General features: G+C 39.1%; 2 protein-coding genes across 5 annotated transcripts in view; one reads left to right on the top strand and one right to left on the bottom strand.

Moving 5' to 3' along the window:
• sesn1 (sestrin 1) overlaps positions 1-27,063 on the top strand; it is a 76,156-nt gene that overhangs the window by 34,794 nt on the left and 14,299 nt on the right. The window lies entirely within an intron of this gene.
• armc2 (armadillo repeat containing 2) overlaps positions 5,670-27,063 on the bottom strand; it is a 110,096-nt gene continuing 88,702 nt past the window's right edge. The window contains exon 20 of the transcript XR_015935421.1: positions 5,670-5,684. The gene's annotated coding sequence lies outside the window, so the exon portion shown is untranslated. The remainder of the gene's footprint in view (positions 5,685-27,063) is intronic.

Raw genomic sequence — 27,063 nt, 5'->3', positions numbered from 1 at the left:
CAGCACTTTGTAGTTGCAATGAGAAAATAATATTACTGTTAACAGGAAGCTAGAAATTGTGGGCAAGAGGTTGCCGAGACCCTCAGGGGAAGTCCCGTACTCATACAGACACACAGTGACACAATCGTATACAACCCCTCCCCCACTGGCGCTCAAACACAGTCACACACACACAAACACTCCCACATGCACACCTACTGTAAAAGAGCTGTTTGAGAGATGGAGTTCTCTTTGTTATTGTGGGCAGCTGTTTTCTGCCTTTCCTGAAAAACACTGAGAAATGCTGAGCCGGCAGAGCTCTAGGGCTGTGGTCACCACATAACTGCCCTGTACTGGTTTTTCAAAGAGGGAAATAAGGGGAGTCTTTACGACCAGAGTTAACGGAGGCTGTTTTAGCATTGTGTGTACCTTTCTCCCAGTAAAGGGATGTAACCAGGCTGATACATACAGATCCTGTAGACACCCTGACAGCTGCTGGTTTATGGGTCATTTGGGTACAAGTTACTGTGTCCCTCCCAAGCATTGACATCTTGTTTGCTTTGTGCTTCGCAATTTCAGAACAGAGCAGTACATAAAAAAACCCTCACAGGTGAAGGGACCAATAGTAATTGGTCAGCTAACTGAAGGTAACTTTCCAATATCATTTCACAAGCTAGTTATAGCTTGCATTGTAAAATTCTGTAATAATAACTTTCCAGTACCATTTCACAAGCTAGTTATGACTTGCATTGTAAAATTCTGTGATGAATTGTTTGCTGTGAGCAGCCTAGACCGAAAGATAATAAAAAAAGTGTAATGTAACTGTTCTTACCACAAACCAGAAGGGGTTTCACCTTCAATTTTATACTCACAGTATTGTGAGCTGTGGATCAGTTAGGTATTTTAGCACGTTCATAGTTATTTTGCAGGCTTCTTATACTGTATCTTGGTTTACATTAGAAAATTGATACTGTATTTTGGCAGCTGTTTTTGTTTTTCTTCACTGCAAAACTGACTTTACAGTCCAACAGGCTAATTATTCTAACTGTCATTTAACGATCAAAGCTTGGCGTTCTCTCTCCTCCTTTGACAAACAGGCTGCACCTCTTTCCACCAGTTTTCCTGACTGCTTCCACTGCGCATGTGAAGATGTAGTCGAAGATGAAGTACATTGATTTACGAAATGAGGCACAGGTCAGAACAGTTTGTTTTCTTCATAAAATGGGGGCAACTTCCTCCTCTTTTTAAAGTATCCTCAAAAAAGCAGAAAAACAAGCATGCATGCCATTCACTGTTGCCAATCATGGTGGGGTTATTTGCATAAGATGGGTGTGAATAACAAGCACATAGTTGGAATGCCAGTGCTGGTTCAAATAAATTCATCAACAGTTTGGTTTACATTCCCTCCGTTAAGCTCCGTTCAAGTGAGGCTTAGTCCTTTCCTCACTGTACCCAGGACTAAATCTCAGACTTTGGGTGGCCGTGATTTTTCTGTCCCTGCTCCATTGGTGTGGAATGCCCTTCCTCCAACTCCTCGAGAGACAGATGCTTCGGCTCACCTTTTTACCAGGGCCTATGTCTGATTGCCTTACAGTTTTATCCTATATGTTGTCATTTCCTTTGATTGACTTATTATTGCATTTTTTTCTCGTTTTCTTACTTATCGTTATGTACGGTGTCCTTGAGTTTGGAAAGGCACTTAATAAATAAAAGTTATTGTTACGGAGTGCTGGGTTGTGCTATTTTTTGTGTCATTGTTAGCTAATCAGCAGACATTTTAAGGGCAATTATTATTGTGAGGCGATGTCACATTAAGATCCCTGTTCTCTCTAAAATCAGAGGAAGCACAAAAGAGCCACACAATCCTTGTAGATGTGTGGAAGGAATACGGGGGACTTCTTTTGTAATCAGTTTTACTGTTTAGTGGCGAGTTTAACTGCAGTTACAAAGACAAGAAGTTTGGAACAATTCTGACTGCAGGCTGGTTCTGTCATTGTCGAAATTTCAACTTTTCTTGATCTTCATTCTTTGTGTTGTGCCATAGGCTGTCGACAGCTAAAATCACAGCCTGCTCCATTTTGTGTGATTGAGAAAATAAAAGGCAACTTTGCTGCCAATCCTGATGTTGCTTAGTCGGGGAGTGAAAAAGGGAGGATGTTGGCACTGTGTAAAACACAGCTGCAGATTTGTTCCTGTGCTGTCAAAGGCCAGGATATGGGTGCTTCCACCACTGGTGGCTCAAAGCGTTATTTATGTCAGGCAGAAAAAAAATGGTTTCTATATACCTTTAACCCTTTCAGCAATGGTGACATCTTTTTAATTTCATATTGTTTATACTGTTTCTACAGTTGTTTCTTAATTGGATGTGAATTATTGGGATATTTAACATAAGGCGTTGCATTTTTCAATGGACACAAGACATACATTTGCACTCTGGCAGCTTTTTTGTTGAACTGGGTTTTGAGTTTTGTTCCATGCCTGGTCCGAGGTCTGTGCTTGCATGGTGTGAGCAGAATGCTGCAACAGCGGTGAAGCTCTGAGCTAAACAAGCGGTTTATTTCTGGGCTCTAACCTCTGCCTTCAGTACTGATTGTGTTGTATTCTGTGTGTGGGAGCTGGGGGAATCGTCATTGGAATATCTGTGCAGGCAAGACGGGCAGGTGCTAACAGACATGGGTGGAGGTGATGCTCTCAGCAATGTGTGCTGTTTTGCTCCGTTCAGCAGCCCAGATGAATGCCGCACTGTTCAGACAGAGGTGGCAGGAAGGTGACAAACCTGAAGCCAGTGACAAGGCTGTGGGGTGAAAAGTTCAGTGGAGAGGCAGGACTGAATATAGAACACTGTGTTCTCTCGGGAAGAGGGTATATGCTTTCCATAAGGAGCTAATTACCTGAATGTTTTATGTGGCATGTATGCAAAAGGCCCAATACCAAAATCGTCCCATTGTGTTCTAAACATTCAACCACCAAGGGATTAGCTAACAGTTTATCAGCACTTTATCACAGGAAACCACTCTCATTTTTTCCTTATTGATCTGCCAAATCGTTCATAGACTCTTTAGAAGCAAGCAGTTGGATTACCTGTAAAACTTCACAGCAGGGAGGCTTCTCTGCCTGGTTGAAATTGCCCAGACACAGGAGCCCCCGGGGGTAGCTGCAGCTGCCACCCTCACTGTAACTACCCTCACACCGCACTGGAGCATTGACTAAGTTTCCTTCGTGACAAGAAATTAGATCTTGTTGACAAGGATTTTTAATTTGGCATTGCTTTTACGTGACAATAATGAAGAGTCATCAGATGGTTTCCCTTTGAAAATGTCAATATCAAATTGAACACACAGTTGATCACAATGCAGCTGGACGATCCCAGTAAGATTAAGATGATCACACCACAGTACGGTACATGAAGGGTTATCAGTGCTTGTTCCCCTGGGAAAGAAAGAGAAAAAAGAAGAGTTACACACCGATATGAAATTGATTTTTTTAAAACCTTGGAAATGCTCACATGAGCTCCCCAGGTCTGTCCCTGGTCTAATATTGATGACACCCCAGAGTTTTTTCACTCTTGATTCTCTACTTCCTGTTCGGAACCACGGTACACTTCTCTTCCTTCCTGACCTGGATTACTGTCGGTATCACCCAATCTTCATTTCATTGTTGTTTCGTTTTCTGATATAAAAAACAGCTTTTGAAATGTGCAACACAGAGGTGCTTTCTCTGAAAAGGACTTTCCTGAAGGCAGGGTATCCTGCCGCAGTACAGAAGAAGCCCTTCCTGTACAGTAGCTTCTTCCCCCACTGTTTGCCTTTTCAGAGTTTTGTGTCAGGGTTAACTTAGATGAAATGGTTTACGAAACCTCTGGCTCGATATTTTCTGATGAATATCTTCAAGCCAGGATAAGAAAAGCTCAGTTCTAACAAGTGCAAGCGGATGTTTTATAAATGATTCTGTTTATATTTATATGTTAGGTTACTGGAAATAGTGAGCATTCTTTAACTGTGACACTGCACTATCACAGTTTGCTGTAGGAACTAACTCCAGGTTTCCAAAGAAAAAATAAATAATGCAAGCTGGCAAATATCTGTTTTTACTATTGATCACCACTGAGTCACAGCAAATGCAGGGACGCAGCTGTATTTGCATAATGATAGTCAGCAGTTTCAAAACAACAAGATAGCTGTTCCTTTTAGTTTGAGGAACGTATGAAGATTTGCCAAGCCAGAAGTTTACGTTGCCGAATCATAATGCAAAACGCAGCTTCATGTCATGTCTATGGTAAGGCCACCAGCACTGAGGCAGAACGAGGTCAAGGATGTTAGTGACGTTCTTTCATGTGGGCTTGAGTGTCTGTGGCCTTGAGCCAGATTTCATCATCTTGCAGAAATAAAGAAAGGCAGAGCCTGGACATTCACCTGGATTGAAGGAAGACAGGGATGTTTAAGGAAGTGATTTCTGATCTCCTGCTGAGTGGCATTTTTCATATGAAGAGAGCCCTGCCATGGCGTCAGCACAGATAACAGACGAAGTATTTAAAAATTCTGCTCTTCAATCAAAACAGAGTGTATTAGAATGCATGCAGAAATATGTTTTTTTCTAACGTTGTTCAATTTTACTTCAGTTGTTCAGGGTTGTACTTCAGTTCCTTTTGGGTTTTGGAAGATTGGCATCATTGTATTCCTTTTCATATTTCACTTCAGAAGTCAGGATAATGTGAACAACAACAAGCAGCTAAACCATGTAAAACAATGTTTCAAGCAATGCAGAAGATATTCTGTTTAGAAAACAGGTGCCACACCATATACAGTAACAGGGTTTTTAATGGCCTATAATTACAGCAGTAATGTTAAATTTCTGTTCAGCACTGCCTAATATTTACAAATAAATATTTTTTTTCACTTATGACTGCATCTTGTTTTGTATTTTGTTACAAATATATAGAAATACAGATCCCATATTTCCACGAATTCTCCTCTACAGAATACCTGGGAACGTCTCCATATGCCTGCGTCTCAACCCCCTGCACAGCCTTTCCTCTATTAGCCCATTAATAAACATTTTAAATCTGTCACACAGATGGTTAGGCCAGGTGCCAAAGGAAACAGAATATAACATCCAGTTAGCTGGCTAGAGCGCCTTAAAGAGCACTCGCTGCAGTCAAACACCTCAAAAATGTCAAGTTACTTCAAACAGGGTCAAAACAAGCTGATGTAGTTGGGGGTCAAAGCCTGATTTACCAAATGGAATAGTGTTGGGAAAAGATTACCACTGTCCTTTAATCTGCCATCTTGCTTCCGGAGGATCGTCTGAAGGAAGATTCCCTCATACTTCCCCGTTCGTGTGGAATTCCTGTTAAAGGATGTTTTAGGGAAGCAGGAGGGGGGACACTTTTCAGGGGAACATAGCCACTAAAAGAAAGAAAAAAACAGTGGGCTATTGAACCTCCTTCAGGTGTGAGGGAGAGAGAGAAGCACTGCTGCGATGCTAGGTCATAGGTCAGCATGGTTTTAACCTTTACTTGCTCCTTTGGAGCTCGAACCTTAACCGCAATTCATGCCTTTGCTCTAGCCATACACATTGCCAGAAAGCCTGACAAAAAAGCCTTTAAAAAAAATGACCATTTCCTTACTCACTTGTAGATGTACTGTATGTATATAGAAATTTTACCTGGATATGGGGAACATTGTTTAGGTCCTCACCATTGCCATCTTCCTTTTGGTTTTCAGCTTTTCCTGAAATATCTGAGGGATGTAGTTTGGAGTTCAAGGCAAAAAAACAAACAAACAAATAATTTAAAGAGTAGATTAACATTGTCAATGATCAGAATTCTTTCCTGAAGACCTGTTATTAATCTGGTCAGGTTGTAGAATGTTTTGGTTATCAGATATCTAACTAGCCTATTAAGTTTTGTTTAGTGTTTTTATGTTAGATGATAAGATAATTGTGCTTTTGTTCCTATTCAGGGTAAATGTGACACATTAATTAGGCTCAGATTTTGGGGGTTACTGTACCATCAGATTGAGTGTGAACTCATTGTTGCTAAGGCAGCCTGGTGGGTAGGACTGAGCATGATGAAGAGAATGGGGAGTCCTCTTGTTCTGTGACAGCCCCCATGATGGGGGTGAACAAATCCCCGTTTTCTGTCTTTATACTTTTACCAGGGGTGAGTCCCTCTTCTCAGACCTGTTCTATAGTAGTGGGGCTACTGTACCTTTTCCTTTTTTACTTTTACATAGTTGTGTTACAGTGAGATACTTGAAAACCAGACTTGCATTGTAATTTTGATACTGGAGAGTTAATAAGTGTTTTTAGCTTGGGGGTATGTGCTAGTTTTAACACTCATAGTTTTTTCTCATGTCTTTTTTGTCTCTTTAGGTTTCTTGCAACAGTGGTCTTCTTTGCTGTTTCTTTCATGCTTTGGTCATAGTCACAGTCATTGCACATTATCTGGTAAATATGTGACCACATTCAAACAACAGTCCTCTGATCTTTCCATATCAACAGCTACTGTACATGTCTTTGCCTTTTCATTGTAGAGTATAATCTTAATAATGAAAAATATTACATTTCTACATCGATCAGCAACTAAAGCCAAACGAGATAGGTATGCCAAATGGCCCCCTTTCATTTAATTTATTATATTCTTGCACAGAATCCGTAGTTTATGAACTTCACATATCAGCTGCATTTAGTAACGCTGTCATGCATTTTAAATAATGACCAAAGTTGGAGTGGATTAAAATTGAGACTGGAAATCTTATTTTCTTCAAAGGTTTCTTCCAAGTACCAACAGTTCTTATACTACAGGCCTAGACTAGGAGAAGAAAAGCAATATTACAGGTAACTTTGTAACCTTACTTTTTATGTCCTGAGCTATAACATTGAATGACTTTTACAAAGCATCCTGTAATTACCTTATGGAGAAAAGCTAATAGACATTTGCACTTGAAAAGTGCTATTGCATATTCCTAATTACTTCAAAATGGCCAATGAGAACAGTGTTTAGCAAATAAAATGCAAGATGTTGAATACTGAATACTTGAAAATATTATTTTTTCCACCCAGATAGCTATTGACCTTTGTTGTGAGTACCTTGGTTTGTTTAATAATACTGTTTAACTAGTGTTTAATGATACTATTCACATTTTGATGGTTCATCGTTTACAACTTCACCTATTGTAACTACTATCCTGTTTTTATACATTGGAAGTGTGCTGAATATTGTTGAAAGTAGTGTCAATGTGGTCTCTTCTACTGTACCTCCTGTCTTAGGATGGTTTTAATTTGTTTGTAAATGTGCAGGACTTTCACAGGAGCCTCGTGTATTCAGTGTTACCCCCCCCAGTGTCTTATAATGACCCAAAAGGTCCGTTCATAAGGCAGTTGGTTAAGCGTAAGGAATCTTCCTATATCTGGATGACCTCTCTGTAGTTCCTGATCATCACCGGACTCAACACAGGCATACTATAGTTGTTTATCTGTAAGTTTCAATGAGGGTTTTCACAATAGCACGTTCCAGATAATATCTGGCCGAACATTCTTCTCCTTGTTTAACATTCTCTACATAATTCATTTTTTTCTTAGAAGTATTTGAAGCAGTTTTCCTGCCAGAAATAAATATGATTGAACCTTTTGTGATATACTTGTGCAACTAGGTGGTGCAGACTAAATGAACACGCACCATATCTCTGGGGGAGATATTTCCATGAAATATTCGCAAGGCTCTCCGTCACAAAAAAACCCAACAACTTCACTGTTAATTATTGGACCTTGGTTACAATGTAGAAAAATGTTTCTTCAGCTCTTGATGGCTTCCTCCTGTTGGTGTGCCATCCTGGGGAACTAAATAACAGCCTTGATTGAGCTTTTTCCTGAAGGCACAGAGGACTGAATGCATGAACAAAACAGTTAATTTGCAACAGCACACTACAGACTTCTCTCCAGGAAATGTTGCTAAAAGCTGTTTACTCATAATAACTCAACTAAGATGCTAATGGAGGTCTGTTTATTAAATAGATTTAGGTGGCCTATTAATTCACAGTAATCATTCTTCAAAATACAGTCTGTGATATTACTGGAGTAGCCAAATCCTCTAGGTATCACACATGGCTCTACTAAATGGTTATGTACAGAGTCATTGGTAAAAAAAATCCTTTTTTTTTGCTATTGCTTTTGTCCTAAGTAAAAAATAAATGAGCTAGGTTTTTACACGTGAGATGCTTTTCTCATACTGAGTCCACAGTTCATAATCTTTGCTGCCGTTGTTTTCATTGCAATTTGTTGGTGTAACCCTCTGTTTCAACCTGGGCTCTTTCCTGAATGGTGGTGCATCATTGTCTTGAGGGCAAGACACTTGTCACTGTTTGCATCTGACTGAAATGAAGGCTTTCTCTTGTACAGTACCAACTCTAAGAGTAACCCAGGAAGGGGATACTGACTTACTGTATTGGCATAACACGAATGTAACAGTGTGTGTGTCCTTTGGAAAGAGTATTGAGCTTATAGCTTGTAGATTTTACGCAGCAACAAGCAAGTGCTACTTTAAGACTTGGAAAATCTGGCTTTAGACCCAATGAAAAATGCCTTACTGGGACACTAGTATATAGGACGAGAAGGTTGTGAGATTATGTAGTAACTAATGCTTTGACCTTTCTTGTTAATTGTCTTGTGTCTTGTCCAAAGTGCCTTTATATGAATCTTACAGTGATCTACAGTATTTATGTTTCAACAGAAAACACAACCCACACATTTCACTACACCACAATGAACAGAGGAAGCTCTGATGAATGTACTTGCAATGGCTTCATATTCAGCTTTGTGACCTGCAATGTCCACATTTGTATGTTAAAATATATCCCTTAATCCACCTCTCACTGGGAGAAATGGGTTATGTATTTGCATTATTTTTCACTTTGATGTTTCAATATAATGATAGTGCCTGGAGTCTGTTGGATTGCTCTGTATAAAGGCAGGAATGCCATGCCAGACTAATTGGCAGGCTTTCAAGGTGTATTTGCTTACATAATGGCTGACACAAAGTTTTTTTTTGTTATTAATCTCTCTAACTTTGCACTGTTCTGTACTTGATGTTTGTGTTAGTTACTAAAATAAATCTTCCAATATGAGTGGTAGATTTAATATAAACACAAAACAAACTAAAAAAACAGAAAAAGAAAACAGTAAGGCAAAATTAGCCTTTTGGCAGGAGCTGCAATATCAATCCTTCCTTTCACCAACTTGCAGGTTTATAATAAAGTTCAGTTGGTCTTATCCATCCAGTTTGCTTTCTGAGAATATTAATGTGAAGTTGGGAGTCAATGTATAGTTTAATTTTGCTTATAGATAGGATTAGATAGGATAGCAAATGATCAATAGCCTCTTACAGTACATGCTTCAAAATACAGGATTTGTAAGAATTAGCCGGAGAGATTCTGATGGTAGAATTTCCTTTTGTGGTTCAGTAGACATTGAAAAACAGGTTTCTGGCGATACCATCTCCAGCAGGAGGTTAAAGAATATTGTTTTGTACAGTATGTGTTCTGTCAGGGCAGCACAGTGACGCAGTGGTTAGCAAAATTAGCCCTGGTGTGAATGAGTGTGTCCATGGACTGGACTGGTGTCCTGTCCATGGACTGGACTGGTGTCCTGTCCAGGGTGTATCCCGCCTTGCGCCCATTGTGCTCCAGTTCCCCCATGACCCTGGAAGAAGGGCTTAGAAAAATGCTGGATGTGCTCAAAGATCAGCATGTCAAACTTTATTAGATTAAGTAAAAAAATGACTTTTCTCCCAGAATTGTCAGTATGCCTTTTTTGCCAAAGCTGAGTCTGTTTTAATGGCAAAATTGATCAAACTGGTTGTCATAGGACGTGTATCTGCTTGGTTTCAGACAATACTAAAAATGATAAGGCTGGTACAGGAAACTTAACAGAGAAATGAAAACTCAGATGGAGCAAATACAAAATAAAAAAATCTAAGATTTTCCACTTTCCACTTTCCATTCTAAACAATTTAGTGACTTGTAGAAATATCCAAGAGAAGATATTCATTTCTGTGGCTGTTAAGTGGTTAAATTTGACCAAGGCTTGTTAGTAAGCATAAAGATTCTGTAATCAACATAATGTGTTAATTTAACCAGCAATGGTGAAGAAACTATGAAATTTTATTCTTAGGAATTTGTTTTGCCACAATAGAAGTCAACAATAAATCCTAATATTCAAAATGCCATGCAGTGTTATTAAGTAGTGTGATTGTGGTGAACCTAATCTGTATTATAAAACTACATAACACTGGAGTTTCCAAAAGTTTTGTCTTGTTTTTGTCTTTTTTTTTCTTCACCACAGGTTGATCATAGCTGAGAAGTGTTCACTTCTGCCTGTCCCACCAATACTGAATAATTACACCCCGCAGGCATTTTTTACATAATCACATAAAGACTCTTAACTCAATTATAAAGACAAAACAAACCACAATGCACAGCTCGGCGTAAACTGATTCACTCTGTACAAGATTTATACTGTATGTTATGCTGGTGGTATGGAAGATGGATTCCAGCACATTTTGTTATGGGAGAAACAATTGCAAATGTTGACTACAGAGTAAAGCATTGTACTCACATTGAGCTTAAAGACCACAAATAGATTATTTGAATGCTTGCTGGGCCGTCATACTAGATGAACTGTGTGTGTGTTCTGCTTGAATTATGATTCAGTATTGCTGCTGTCTAATGTATGTAACCTCATTCCCTGCACAGCTGCGTTTCGATGAATAAACTGCAGGAACGAAGCAGGTAGAGTGCTTGAAAGAGAAACAACAGAGCACTTGTGGTGCTCAAACCATACCATTGCTCACTTGAAACTGACATGCAATGAGTGCACCTTTGACAGATTCCAGAGAGGCCTACTCTCCATCGAGTGCAGCAGATGGGGAGCTAAGTTATCTGCCAACTGGGCTGGCTGCTTTGTAGGCATAAGCAAATAATAAGAAGTAAAATAGACAGAGACCTAAATTCAGATTGTATTATAGTTCCAAAACAGCTCCAACATTTGCAGTACATGTGTATGTAAAAAAACTGCTAAAATATGGAAGGTAAGCAAAGGAAATTGGTTTTAAAGACCCATAATTAACCTTAATCATGGGTCAGAATTTCTTCGAATGCCATCATTATCTGACAGACCAGGATGTTGTGGGACTGTTACCCGGTGTGAAATATGAATTTTAGTTCTATACTTTCAGAAAGTGCAGTTATTTTCCCTTTTAACACCTCAAAATGTGGAATACTCTGCAGTAAATCAACAATCACATTACAGAATGATGCATGAAAGCAACACACGTACTGTACGTCTCCAGGAACACATGGATCGTGGAGACATTGCACTCTGAGTGTGCATTCACCAGAAGAGACATTGCCAGCCCACGCAATACAACAAAGTAAGCTCCCGTCTGTACTAGCTGCAGGTTTACTTCAAAACTATTAGTGGAAACGTCATAGCTGAAGACACGAAGAGCAACAGCAATGCCATGTTGCCATGCAGTAGAAATCCAGTTACATTGCAAGTGTCATTGTTGTTTGAAAATATTAAGGACCTTCAGAGGTCCTCTGGGAATGTGTCACTAAATATATACTGGATAGGAAAGCTGTTTTAGATGTGAATGTGTAAAAATGTCGATGGCAAATCATGAAGGTCAAAGCCCTTTCATTGAAAAGAAGTGGTTAAAGTAGTTAAAGCCCTGAGGGTGTAACTGGATAAGTAGTATTAAAGTGAAAAGAATCAGATGAATGAAAGCTGATCCTACCTGATCTCAGAGGATTGTTCCCAGTGGGATCTTTAGTGTGTTTATGTCGGCTATGCTGTGCCTCTGGCTTCATCCATACAGAAAGGAGGAGTTGTGGGATTCTGTTATTGGAATCTACGTTTTGAAAGGGGTATATCATTGTTAGGCTGAACAGATGTTTGCTAATTTCTGAGGCTAAACTTCTGGGAGTTTGCTATTTATTTACTGTAGATCAGCTGCCTTTTTTTAAACTTCTTTTTTCAGCTAAACTCTGCTGTTGAGTCCGAAATGGAAAACTACTTGTTTTGCAAAGCAGCTACAACAGAGTTGTCACTTATTTGACCAAATGTTGGAAAACGAATCTGGGCATTTATAGGAATGTTGCTGATTGACTTAAACAAAAGCTGCACAACCAGTCACCGTGCTAGAAAGCAAGTTATACCAAAGCTGTCCCACACTGCTTTCTCTGAGGTTCTGACAGGTTCCAGGTTTAGATGCTTGATGCTAGGTTTTAAGAATTCAAACTGTTAAGCACTTTCATTCATGGAAATCTTTTATTTTTCTCTTCTGAATCGTGCAAATGAAAGGATTCTGTTCGGCCCATTTTGCTTGTTTGGTAGCTACAGTAGTAGCTAATCAATTCAAAGATCTCATTCTGCTGATTCCTGAAAGAAACCAGGTATCAGCTTCAACAACATTGCTGGATTGCTTGTAAATACACCTTGTAGATGCATTGCTTCTGCAAAACTATTCTCATTTTGCCCCAAAGCATCTGTCTAGAAGCACTTTTCTCAGTATTTAAGAATTGCTGCGGACAACAGTAATTGCTGTTTGTATACAGGAAAGGGGGGATTACTGGAATAATCATATTACAGAACTCCCCACAGTGCAATGAAAACAGTTTTTTATAATGTTGTTTTTCTTCACAGCAACTGATACTAGATGAAAGTGAGGTCTTGTTTACTAATGTCCTGAGCTCCAACTTTGGTGTTTAAATTTTCCTCTGACTTACAGTACAGTACCCCATGTGCAAGACCCCAACAACAGCACACAATAGTGAAGCAATTGATTTACTGACTGCCCCTGGAGTGAAAGACATTTGTATGATACTGTGTTCTAGGGTTCCCATTTGATCGAAATGGGTCAAGTTTGTCTTGATATTGCTCAGGTTTTGTCCAGTTTCATCCATCCAGGAAAGAGTTACTTTATCATGTGAGTGAGATGCTGCTAAACTTTCTACAAATGTCAGGGGGCTTGTACAGATTGCAAAGGTAGTCCAGGTATGTCCTCGTATAGTACGTGAACTGTTAAAACATCTTTGCTTTGAAGTTCTCACATGGTTTCCTGACTTGTAGTTTTCATTTTTACACTCCAATACCCAGTAGTATCAAAAAAGGCTATATCCCTCCTCTCCATCAGTAAAATTAAGAGAAAAACCACTTTTGAATCTGATTTTAATAAGAACTGTTTGTCTTTCTGTATATGATACCTGCAAACTGTTGGATCAGACTTGTCAGTGCTCTTATGAGGAGACAAGCATAAAAACCGTTAACGTCATTACTGCAGCAACAGCTTTTGTTCAGCCTGATATCACTGAGTTTGTTGACACTTGCTTTGTCTGTAGTTAGTAATTAGGTTAACTTAATAACATATTTTGGAGTTTTTCTTATTCCCCTACTTTGTTGTCTTCCATGTATTCTTTAGTAGGTTTTAATTACATGTGTGGTAAAGGGTAGTTTCATTTATTTTAACAATACAGATTCAAAATTCATATGGATGTGGTTCTCAGTTCTTCCTTGTAGGTGCTGTACAGTCTGTATAGGAACAAAAGACAACACATTTGTTTATATATCTTGGACATGAATTTCTTCCCATGTCTGTTCTGTTGTACTGTGCCTGCTACCTGTAACTGTGCAAAACATCCTATACCTACACAGCTGAGTTAACACATAAGAGAGTTTTGACTGAATATGATCACAGGTCTCCACAATATACAGTAAAAAAACAAAGATCTAAACTCTTTTAAACTCATAATCTATTCAGTGTACTTATTTCCAGCACATTTACAGTTGATGTTAATAATACTTCTGTATAATCCCATATGGGACTGCGATATTAGTATGAACTTTAGCTGGCAAGAAAACTGTCGACTTTGCAGAATAGTAGCTGCCTTCTCCCCTTTTGTCTTTTCTGAAATTGTTATTTTGTTATTTGAAGAATAAAAGTTTGTTTATTGCAAATACGGTGGTAGAGTGGATTTACTCTTTCGGAGAACTGGGGTGCTGTGAAAAGTAATGATGGGAAATATCTAAAACAGGAACAAACCAAGTTGAAATCAGCCCTGTGGGTATTGTTTAACTATGAGTAGAGTCTGTGGTCTTAAGAAGTAAGCAAATTATACAGCACAAATCCATAATATAATGTCAAATAAACAGCTAGAAGATAACACATGGCTGAGTGAAACAGTACTACTCTAAGTACTGTTTTACGAAGTAAAAGAATTGCACTCTGGTAGCAGTTTTGTTAACGCGCAGAAGGGAGGCTGCTCATTCCGAGGCGCTCTGTGTTTCTAGCCTGCCTGTGGTGAGCCAGGAGCAGCTGCTGTGTACTCTCTCTATCTCTGTTTGTGCTGTAATGTGTAACTGCGCTCTGTCAGTGTGTCCTGCAGTAGATCACGTAGACGGCTGCCTTTATTCTCCAGCCTTGCAACATTGGTGGTGCTCGCTGCCTGGAGATAAGCAAGAGATGGACACAAACAATATACAAGAGCCAACAGGAACTTTGATTGCTGCTTGTCTTGTTTTCTGCAGTTTCATGTTGCACGCCTGAAGTTAGCCTTTTTTGTTTTGCCTGCATTGTTAGGACAGCTATAAGCTCTCTTAACAACATCCTTTGGCACTTCGGCTTACTTACCTGTGGAAAGATAGATGCACACAGTTGATAAAAGCATCGTACAAGTTACCAACATGCTCCTAAAAGTTACAAGTAGTATTAATTGGCTGCAAAGAAACCTCCGTTTTCTTGGGCCTCGTCTCCCTATTTGTCCTTTCTATTGAACTACCAAAAGAGCAAGTCGCCTTCCTTTTGTGCCCGAACACTTGTTCTACGCCTTAGCTGTTTGAATGGATGTAGACAGCACGTCACATTTATTATAGAACAAGGAAAGGTTAATTCCATGCTGAAAAACACAATGTTTCAGCTGTTGATCCCTTCTTCAGGTATGCACGTTAGTTTTATTATGTTGAATATTATAGAAGGAAACAGTTTTCAGTCAAACAGTATTTTATGTATGCTTGTACAGCGTCTTGACGCGTTTAGAGATTCAGGCTGATTGATTGTTCTGGCGGCCAGTCAGTCAATGAATTAATCTGAACTGCTTACCTACTGCTTACCTTACCTACTGAGCAGCATGCCTCTGTAGCCAAACCTTTTTTAGTTGAGAGCCTGTGAATATTTATGGATTTTAATCTGGGTACCTAACTGGTCAGTTTTAAACTAGAGCGATTTCATGTGTGTGGATTACAGTACTGTATGTACTATTGATTGGAAAAAGAAAGTAATTGGAACAGTTACCAAAATAATTGGTAAAATTGATTGAATAAAATCAGCAAATTACAGAGCTTAAGAAGAAAACAGTTTGGCATGTCCAGGTTTTACCAGTTAACTTTTTAATAATAACAGTTGATAACAGTGATGGAGTTTGCTGACAAAATGGTTAGTGTTACGTGTGGGCTAAATGACCTTCTTTCATATGCAGGTGTCTTTCTTAAGATTTTTTCTTAATTGTTTTTTTAAAGTAAAATGAATTAGTAAAAAAGATTGATTGATCGGTGAATCATTATATTTGAATGTTTTTTATTCATGTTAGTAACTGTTTTTTCTTTTACTGTGCTCTGTGGACTGAACAGCAGGCTAGGTGGAGTTTTCATGCCAAGAAGTGAAATAAACTGCTTTTATTACATAAAATATTCTACAAAATAACTGAATTCCTACATAGCTGCTGATATGCTTTTGTATTATAGTGTAATGAGAGAAAGATGAAAAGATCATAAATTCACCCATTTTTTGTGTAAAATTGGGAAAGTTGTTGACTTATTTACATATATTTTTACAGTATTTATTTATAGTACATGTTTTACACTAATTTTAGGTAAGATACAGGGGGTTCTCTGTCTGAGCATTTTGTTCTGGTTTAATGTCTGGTGAATTTCTAGGCTGTATTCATAACCCAGTCGTGTCTGAAATAACACAGTTTTAATGCAATTAAAACACATGAACTGTGAGACCATTTTGCACTTTGATATGTTGGATGTTCATATTGACATCCCCTTGTAGTTATGAAGCGTTAACAAAACAAAACCGAGAAAGCAATTTCTGCCAAGATAGCTTATAATGATATTTCTGTCTCTGTGTGTTAATTTATTGTGAGTGATTTTCACTTGGTGTGATCACACTATCTCAGTTGAGTAGGAAGTCTATGAATGTGCTAGTTTAGTACAGGGTGCAAAGCCATAAGCCTTTACATGAAATGCTTTAAACATACAGTAGGATGTTTTGAGAAGTGGGCAGTACTGTGACACAGTGGTTAGCATTGCTGCCTCGCAGCACTGGGGCCCAGGGTTCAATTTCAGACCTGGGGTGCTGTCTGCGTGGAGTTTGTATGCTCTCACTTTGTTTGTGTGGGTTTCCTCAGGGTACTCTGGTTTCCTCCCACAGTCACAAAGCATGCCGGTAGGTTAGTTGGCTTCTGGGAAAATTGGCCCTGGCGTGAATGTGTGCTTGTCTGTGTTTGTGTTTGTATGTGCCCTGTCATCCTGTCCAGGGTGAACCCTGCCTTGCGCCCAGGATGGGCTCCAGCTTTGCAACCTTCAATTAGAAGAACCCCTGAGAAAATGGATGGATTAGGAGAAGCACTGCAGGTGGTGAATATTAGGAATGATATTGATAAAGTGAACCCAGGGTGATTACCGAGTGTGCAACAGGGATACATTTGTAAGTTGGGAGGACATGCTTTTAATAATACTTCTTTACACAAAGGGTGGTTAATGTCTGGCGCAAGCTGCCCAGCTTATTTCAACAGACACTAGGAATTAAAAGAACATGAAGGATTGAATTTCATCTACTTGATGAAATTGATGCTACTGTATGACATAATGACTTACTTATGTTCTTAAGAAACATTGCAGGATTAGCAATGGTTTACTTTTACAGGAAGCTCCAGTGAAAAAAAGGGTAATTTGGCTTGCACTGTGTTCATAAAAATAAGAATGGATTGCATAACACTGTGGTGTAAGCCTGTATCCTACATCCTAAATTTGACTTTTGTTCTTGAGGTCAGAAAGTATTGTTATAATTTTTTTTAGCAATTTACAGAACTGCATAAGAATCCCACTTTTCTTTTTGCTCTGCAGAAAAAGTACAGTACGTCTGCATTCTGTGTATGGTGATGGCTAAATCAGCCTTACTTCAGGACTGTTTATTAATGATTTGTAGGTCTCACCAGCTAGTAGACACATTCCTTTGTGCTCTCTTAGGCTTATTTATTTTGCACTGTAAGCTTTGAAATTAATTTAAACTCTTCATAAAAGTTTAATGTCTCATTTTTATTGCTACTGCTGTTTAAGACACCATGATTGTGTTGTGATGTCTTATTGTTTGGGGTGCAGTTTTTTAAAAGTATTAATAATGTTTATGTCTGGTGTTTTGGGGGAGGGGTGTCATATTTCTCACAACAGTTCCTGGGGCATCGAAATCGATCTAGGGTACAGCACATATAAGATTTGTTTTTGTGTCTGAAGTATTTCGGAAGCAAAGTGATGAGAAGGAATAAACAGCAGTAAAATTCGCACATGGTGATTAAAAAAAACTTTCCTAGCATTGATGTGGTAAATTTCCTCTCTAGTTACCCTTCTCTGAAATAAGTAAACTTGACTGTGAGGAGCAGGGGGAAAAACACAAAGCTCACAATCACTACCAACACTATCGCTATACAGTACATGTTTATATTCCTAATCGGTTTTGTTTTAGTGCGCTTTGTGGATTGACTGTTCAAATGAATTACTTCACTTGTTATGAAGGTAAGAGTTTATCAGCACACTAGTCCAGGCTGTAGCTGAACAAAAAAAAAGAAGGCAGGCCTGTTGGTCTGTTATTCTGCTTTCTGATTGGCTAGAGCCTGTTGCTAGGCTTATGTCATTGTTTTTTTTAGTTTCAGAAGTTAAAAAGTCAAGTTTCAGCTGGTTGAGACAGCCATGTCAAGAGACTTCTGTGACTTGTCGAACACCCACATTCTGTGGTTTTAGGTTTTTTTTAGGGTGTAAGGAAAGAGTTTAGCTTTTTAAAATCAAAACAGAGTTCCTGCTTCATGTATTAACAATGCTTTCATTAAAAAAAAAAACAGATCACAAATTATTTGCAATGCCTAGACCCCTGATTTTTAACCTGGGGTGCACACATCCACTGGGGGTGCCCTTTCTGGGGGTGCTACACAGGACAGTTTTTTTTCTGAGGTAAATCATCAAAAATACAAACTACCTGAATGATTTTTGATAAGGGGTGTGGTAAGGGGGGTTTGAGAATCAAAGGGTTGCAGGCTACAGTAAATGTTAAGACCCACTGGCCTTGAGGAGCACTGCAATGCTCAGCTCCTGCTGCAAATTACTATAAGGCTTTTTTTTTTTTAATCCTTCTCTGTGCGGTGTGAATATTGATATATTCTTTAGTATGTATTGGCACAGTAGCTCAACACCAGGCTGTGAGGATCAGAGTAAGAGTAGCAATTGATCTGGTAGTTTTGGCCAGCGATTCTTCTTTAAAGAACTGGGTATTTCCAAGAAAGAAGAGATGGGGCGTTTCTTCTTTTACTGGTCATGTATGGTAATGACATCTTCTTTCCCAAATTTATCAAGTAGTCTGTGCAAATCTATAGACATTTTATAAGAGTTACTCATCTAGCAGTCTGATAAGATGTGTAAGTTTATACACAACAGAAAATGATCAGAAACAACATCACAAATTTTGAAGAAGGGAGGCTATAAATAAGCTAGAGGACAAAATGTTGATGAAAACTTTATTTTTCCTGTGTTCATCATTCACAAAATTTTCATCGTGGTTTGCTATTGAATAGTTTCTTCAATTAGATGCTTCCCTTTTTGAAGTACTGTAATGAAGTATTGTTGCACTAAAATCGGCACCATAATGTACTTATCTTTCAGAGTCTGGACGTTACAGTCTGGTTCATTCTGTGAACTTAATCAAGTGCAGAGGATATAGGCCAGTCAAATGTTGTTTTTTTAACTAGGATATCCCCTCAATGAGTTCAATCAGTTTCTTCAGCCAGGGTATGAGGCAGTTCTCTTCAGTTAATGGTATTTCTGGTAGTGCGAATCAATATTTCACTAGTGCTGAACTGGCATTTCTCTTTTCGTGCAAGGAGTAGTCAATACTATTAAAACATTGTTAAAATAAGTCAAAAGAACATTTTGCAGCAGTGTTGGAACAGCCAGATTTATTATCTTTGTTTTACAGAGTCAATTATCACTCCAAATAATTAATCTCACTGGTCATCAACCTCTTCTCTAAGAATATTAAGTTCTTAGAATAATAAGTCAGATGAAGAACTTCAGCTTTTTTGGAACTATAAATTGCCACAGCATATACAGTACTTTACTTTTTACTTTATGTCTGCCTAAGGGACTGTTGCATTTGCATGCATGTGGTGGTACTTTTCCAAGACCGAGGGCATGCCAGTACCACCGCATTGTGACTTTGAGTGTCCTGTTGCTAGTTTATCAATAAGGGTAAAGAATTCTGGAAATGCCATCTGTGTTCATGGATAACTTTCAGAATGTGTGAACTCTTTGGCACAGTTTCAAGTCTAGAGTCTGTTTTGGTCACTGGCTTGTCAAGAGATTTTAGCAGACCAAGTCATGATTTCTGTGTCAGGCCCTGATGTCCTTCTCTTCATCGTCACACTGCGTTTTCTTTGCTTTAACCAATTCCTGTGCCTCCTGTGCATGTTCTTTCCTTGTATAATTCAGTCTGGAAATTGATCCTCAGTAAAGAAAGCCTTTTGAAAAACTGAAGAGGTTTGTATTCTTTGCCGTTATTTCTTTCTTTAAGATATATAAAAGGTTTATTAGCTAAGGTGTTCCTTTTAAGTGCTGGTTATCTCCAAAGATACCATTACAGTCATGATGGCACAAGTTGCAAGTCTGAGCGCAGCAGAATGAAGGTTACTTAATCTGTAATTATCTTGTTCAATTCAGTCCTCCTGCTTCTGAAAGTGCCATATTTTCACATTTAACATCCCCTGGGACCAATCCTTTTTTGTCTTTTTCTAAGTTGGAAACGTTTTTTTTTAGTAGCTTATGTAAGGTGTCCATCGTTAGGGGGTTGACTTTGTATTAACCATCAGGAGTGGTTAGGCCCAGGTTCACACTTCAGCTTCAGCTATGCTTGCCCTTCAGCTTCTTAGAGACCAGTGTTCCAGCCATCTGCCCGGAAAAGGAATGCTTTTTCCTCACACCTGACTGCTGGCACAGCACAGATGGAGAAGGTCTGTATTAAACCAGTTAAGGGCAGCCTTCCACAAATAGAATGCTTCTGTATTACCCTGGCTACTGCAGTGCCAGCAGATCTCAGCTGGTACACTGCTCTCTTCATACCAGCTTCTGCCAAAGACAGGGTGTCGCCACTGCCAAAGGCAGTCAGAACCAGCTCCCTGCCTCATAAAAAGTGAGATCACCACTCTCTGCGCTTAACTTCCTTAAACACTCATTCTCACTGTATTCTCTAAATTTAGCATTGGCAAGTTGTCAGCTTCACGCTGGTTGCAAAATGTCTTTAATACACAGTAAAGGGCCAGAAGGGCTTTTGGTCAAAAGCTTCTGCTTTTAATTATCATACCACTAGGCCTGCGTGTGTGTGTGTGCTTGCAGATCCTAGACCATAAAAAAGGTCGCTAATGAGAGGAGGCCCGTATAGCTCGTTTGGTAGGTAATTGATCCAAGGATCTCATCCGGCTGTTTCTTGAAAGAAGCCCGGGTATCGGCTTCAACAACATGGCTGGCTGGCTCGTTCCACACTTGTACAACCCTTTGATAAACAAGTGCCGGGGTCTTGGTTTGAAATACACTTCTACATAGTTCCCACTTGCGCCATCTTCATGTAGCCGTGCACTTTAATGGGTCACTCTGGGCTCAATGAGTTGTGAGCCCCATTTAATATTCTTTTATTTAAAAAGAGTTCCTTATTTAGGATTGAGTAAAATCGCAGACAAAGGTTTATTTAAAGACGGTACCAAGGCTGAAATACAACTTATCACAAAGAGATAGTTTAGATGGATGTGTAAAGTAATGCTGGTAGAGTTTTTTTTTTTCTCAGAAGATGGAGCTGCTATAAGTTTTCTCACTGAGGCATGAAAAAGCTTCCTCCAGGTGACAGTGCTGTGATTTCAATCAATGTGTCAGACTGAATTACTCAGCGTGCAGCCCTTCACTCTGTTATCAGAGCCAGCTCCTTCGCTGATTCATTGATTGATCTGGTCCATTGTCAATTGTGTGGCTGAGGAACTTCGTTGTAGCTGAAATACTGTGCAGTTCACATTGCCCTGTGTTTAGGGTGTTGTTTTCCGTTACTGATTGCAGTTATTGAAGTGTTTACTGATGCAGAGAAAAATATACTCTAGTTGCTAACAAATGCATCTAAAAGGGTGGCAATCATTTTTGTTTGTGTAATTGTGAATTGCAATTGTAATGGGTTACCTAACATTTATGTTAAGGCTATAACGTGAATCATTGTTTGTATCGTTGTTTTACAGCACTTAGCAATCTAAAATATGGATAGTTTATTCTGTTAGTTATTTCAAACCTAATTTGGTTGGCAGAGTTAAGAAAAAAAAAGATAATATAATAGCCTTAGGTTTACAAGTCAGGTCACTGGACTAATTGCATTTGAATCTTTTAATATCAGTGTAGATTCCAGCTGCAACAAAGGCCTCATTCTGACTTTTAAGATAAAAACACATTTCCGGAAGAAGACTAGAATCTTTAAGTAAGCAGCAAATTGACATTGACAACTTGTTAAACTGAACATCCTGACACATGGCAGTTAATCCAAATACAAAAACAACAAATTACACATACGTATAATGTATGAATATAATTTAGATGGAATAATGACCATAATTATCATTTAAGGAAAATTAAAAGCACCTTTTTTTAATACACTTGTAATTAAGGGTGATGTCTGTATTCAGTTTACATCAGCAGCCAACATTCCCTGTTTTATTTCACTAATAGTCAACAGTTTGCTTTTTCCATTGATCATCACCTGTTACTTCAGCTAATGTAATATATGATATGATTTGTTGGGTATGGTATGATTGTTTAATTATTTAAAAGCAAGTTCAATCAGTATTGACAATCACAGATGCTTCTACCATGTACGCCTCTTGAAGACAATGCAGATGATATACTCATAAGGGGTTAAGTGAGTTAATATAAGGCTTTATGGATTCCTAAAACTTTCCATGCCAGGTGGAGTCTCTAAGTCAATGCAGGCATTCCATTTCATAGGTGCCTCGAAATATTTGATACTAAAGCAATTGTTAATGATAAAAACTGTATCCACTATTTGGGTTTCAGTTGCTGATGTTCCCAGTGATATTTTCTCATCTTTGTGACGAAACATTACATTTCCCATGATAAACACTTCTTTCTTTTCACCTACATTGATTTAATGATGATATGCAGAGTAGTTTCTAATTTACCATTTCTTTCTCCGATTTTAGGCCATGTGGTTGCATGTTGGTTCCTCTATGGGTGAAGGGCTCTGAGGCTGTGGTGTAAAAATAGATGTGGTCCTCGGTATTGAGCAGCTTACCGCAGTGCTCATTGTTTTGTGAGACAAGGACAATAGAGCCTATGAGGATTGCTGCTCCATAATTGCTTGACATGGGAATAATAGAGCTTTGGCCCAGCTCTGACCGGACCTTCCTTGGTCTGCTGAGCCATATAGCTTGCAGCTGTACTGCTGTATAATGCTGACCATGGCTCCAGCCCTGTTTACGCAGTTTGGGCAGTTCGGACAATGAACTTGCTGAATGGCGAGTATCTGGCTTGCAGCTCTTGCCAATTTCACAGGCTCTTACTGCACGTTGCTCTCTGCGCCCCAGCTGAGAGCTCTGTTTCTTTTCAGCCGATTTACTGTAACGGTTGTATTGACTTTTCTGGTCTCAGTTTATTTCTGCCTATAGAAGTAGCTACCTACTGTATATCATTACCCATAATTACTTACTTTTATATAGTATTGAGGAAGTCACTGTTGCAAGTTGTGGCTTTGATACTCCCAGTCAAAACTGTAAATGCAATTAAATGAGGAAATAAAAACCTTGTTTTCTTTTCAGATGTTTTTTTTTAATTAGTAACAATGAGAACAACCACGTGTATATATATTCTTATTTGATCTGCTTATTTAAACATTGGTGTACCTGACCACCATTAAAACAGCAGTTTTCAGGTCCAGGGCTGAATCTAGAATTAATGACAGGAAGCAGGAGACCTCATCACTTTCTTTTCTTATTCCAACACTTGTGTAATCCAACAAAAGACAAAACTGACAATGTGCTATGAATTAAAATGATTATTTTTCTTATTGGTAAAACTTGATGTATGGTTTTAAATAAATACAAAGATCATACAAGAATAGGACAAGCATTGAACTAGAATGTTAATCTAATTACATTTTATTAAAAATAAAAACCCTCAATACCATGACATACTGTAAGAAATCTGACTTATCTTGTTCATTAAAATTGTGATTTTGTGATAACCATTGTTACAGTTTCAAGAAACAATTCTAAACTTCACTATCCCATGAAGTAGTAAACCAAGGATAGACCCTGGATGGGACACCAGTCCATCACAGGGCACATGTAAGCACAAACATGCACACATGTATACCAGCACCAGTTTTCAGAAGCCAGTTAACCTACAGTACCAGCGTGTCTTTGGACTGTGGGGAAGAAAAACAGACCACCTGGAGGAAACCCAGAAGAACAGCGGAGCATGCAAACTCCCCCAGAAATGCTAACTACTGTGCTACATCCTGCCCCAATTCTAAACTTTAAGAGAAACCAAGGAAAGATGAGATGTATATGCAGTGTTATATGCTATAGAACCTGTCTGTATTTTTAAAGCATTATCAACAAGGAACTGTCAACATTGCAGTGGGTGATAAGAACACCCTTAATCTTCATTTTCCTGACTCGTGGATGTGTTTTTCTGCTGCTGGTAATGATGGGCGTTTCCATTGCATGGATGTCTGTTTATGCATCAGCTCCAACTGACAAACAGGCCTTTTGTCTGTGGTGATTATACATGAAAGGATTAAACTGCGTTCTGCTGCATAGAAGAGAAAGAGTACTGAACAGCATAAGTGTGTTTGTATTCATCAGTCTGCATTTTTGACGTCATTGAGCAAAAACCTGATAACTTCTCACTGTTTCCTAACCCTTGGATAGGGTTACATATTCCCACTAGGTGATGTATGTAAAATGAATAGAAATCAAATTTATCACAGTAAGAATGCACTGCATTCATGCAATGGTGTGAAACCTGTCATTTTCTCGGGAATTTTAGATGTAAATCTCCAAACCTGACTGCAGCGTGGATTGCTAGTTAGGGCTCTGGTGTCAGACCTGGAAAGTTGTGGGTTCAAATTTCAGATGGGGTGCTGGAAGAAAGTGATGCGGTTTCTTGCTGCCAAAATTTGAGCCTAGTATTTCAGTCCAAGTGCCTCAGTAAAATGCCCAACTGTATAAATGGGTACAAATGTAATTTGATGTGGATTAAAGAATCTGGCAATAAAATGATAAGGTTCAGCTCAACGCTGCCTATCAATCAAGGGTAATTTTTTTTTGTCAAGGACAACTACAGTAATAGTTCAGGTGGGTAGCTGCGTCAGCATGCATAGGCTGCAACTGCAACATTATTCCATGATGAAACAAAACATCTGAAACACAGCTGAAACAAAACATTTCAGCTGTGGCACCTTCTTCGTGTGAGAGCAATTATGGCTCTGATACTCCCAGTCTGATACTTCCACCCTCACACCCGAAGAAGGTTCCACTGCCGAAACGTGTTTCCTTTCTTCTCTTTTCAGCATGGAATACATCTATTGCTTGTTCCTCAGCTACAGTAACGACAGCTTGGCATGACCCCCAGACCACACTGGGCCCCAGCCTCACTCTCTGACATGGACACCTTCCCATGTCGAATATCTAAACAGAGTACTTGCATGAACTTGGAAACACTGCTCCTATTTCCACAGTATCAGAGTTCCCACAGCCGAGCACTGCTGAGACTCGGGGCTGAGATAAACGGAGGAGCTGCAGGACTGCAACCAGAAGACAGAAAGGTGATAAGGGTGTTGTCAGTCTGTTAGCAGTGCACAGTCTGCCCTCCAGTATAGGGCTACTCTGTGTTTCAGTTGGCATTATTGTGTGCACAGTGATTTGCTCTTTACTTTCAATGTGAAATTTGCCTGTGTGTGCTACAGATTTTCAATTACAGTTATAATTTACTTTTCCAATATGTTGTTGCATTGCCTGCTATAGACGTGTCCTTGAGTGTGATAACAAAAAGTTCTGAGGAAGTCACTTTCCTGCTGATTCAGTAATGCCAACAGAAGGCCGGTCATGTGCCTGTGTGTGCACTGCTGAACATTAGCACAGCAACAAAAAAGCCTTAAATTTTGGTCTTAGAGTAGGCTTCCAGATCAACATTAGTAGTCTTCTTTTTTTGTGGATGGTTAGTTATTGCATACAAATATCAAATGCATTATAATTTTGCTCAGCATTAGACACACTGATGCCTTTACTGTGCACAGTGTGGAGCACCAGAAGACTATTGATCATCTGACCGAAAAGATGTAGCTCATGTTAGGAAAGGAAGTCAACATGCAGATCAGACTGCTGTTGGAGAAGATGGAGTTTGTTCTGTTCAGCTACTCTTCCTGGGGAGAATGGGAAACATTTCAATACATTTTTTCTGTGTTTATGCGTGGATGGATACACATTTAAGCATAAGGGAAGGTGTGTACTAGTGTGAGGATGTTTCTGCGGGCACCACCTTAATCTGGATTTTTGCTACTTGTGTCGGATGTGAACCCATTTGGCTTTGATTCGAATTGCATTAATCAGGATACCAGAAAACTCGGTAAAATGAAACGATCTCCGTCTTGAGTTCTTGAGGTGGTTCTCAGTGCCAGTCCCAGTGGTAACCTGTCCAGCCTTTCTAACCCCACCTGGGTCAAGGAAAGTTCACCTCACTTGTCCTACTAAGCAGGGGTCTGCTTCCCCTGAGCCCTTTAGATTTCTATTGCTGGCACAGTTAAAGTTAAATTCCAACAGATAGTCGGCTGGCATTGCTGCTTTTACAGTTGTGACTCATTAATATGACAGTTTGTACATTAGTGGTGGAACACTTCCTATATTTTTAAAAAGTATTCTTCTCATCACTGTTGCAGGGCAGAAAATAGTCCACGCTCCTCCTCCTTCACAGAATTGCATGTACTGGCCTGTATTCCCTTACCAAACAACCTTGCACTTGCTCTTTTATCACTGAATATTAAAGCTGTACCTAGAAACCAAAAATGTCACTTTGAAACCAGTGTTTTTATTGCTTTTCAATGGCACATGCCTATGTAACACAAAACCTGGGCTTCGTAGAGGGAAAAAAACAGATCATGTCCTTCATTTCAGCAAATTGACAAGTTTGCTTTCTGCATAAACACTGTTGTTCAGAATAGGACTTTAAACAAGCTGGCAGGCCTACATTCAAGAAACCATTATAAATATACTGTAAGTACAGTCACGCACACTATATACAAACCGGTGTATTAAATGACCAGTATACTGTAAATAGACCTAAATATGATTAAAAATTAAAAATGCAGCAAATCCATAGAACATAATGGATTGATTGTGACGTAGTAGATGTCACTCAATAATGCCTAGTAACGGGTGTCTTGACACACGGCTGAAGTCGGAAACATCAACTGGTATAGACAACTCGCAACTTGTTCAATAATCTTGCTACAACTCTGTTGCCCTGTGTTTCTGAGGATGTGGCTATGGAACACAATGACTCAGCTCTTTCCACACATATTCTGTTGGGTTTATATTGGGCGATCTGGAAGGCCAGTCCAGCTGCTTAACTGGAACATTGTGTGTAAGAAGGAATTCCTGTCTAACCCTGGTGCTGTGGGGGGCGAGCTGCGAAATGAGCTATCTGTATCTGCCAGGCTACAGT

The sequence above is a fragment of the Lepisosteus platostomus genome, chromosome 3, assembly GCF_059453375.1.
Source record: "Lepisosteus platostomus isolate fLepPlt1 chromosome 3, fLepPlt1.hap1, whole genome shotgun sequence".
Taxonomy (NCBI): domain Eukaryota; kingdom Metazoa; phylum Chordata; class Actinopteri; order Semionotiformes; family Lepisosteidae; genus Lepisosteus; species Lepisosteus platostomus.
This window is presented reverse-complemented; position numbering and strand designations above follow the sequence as displayed.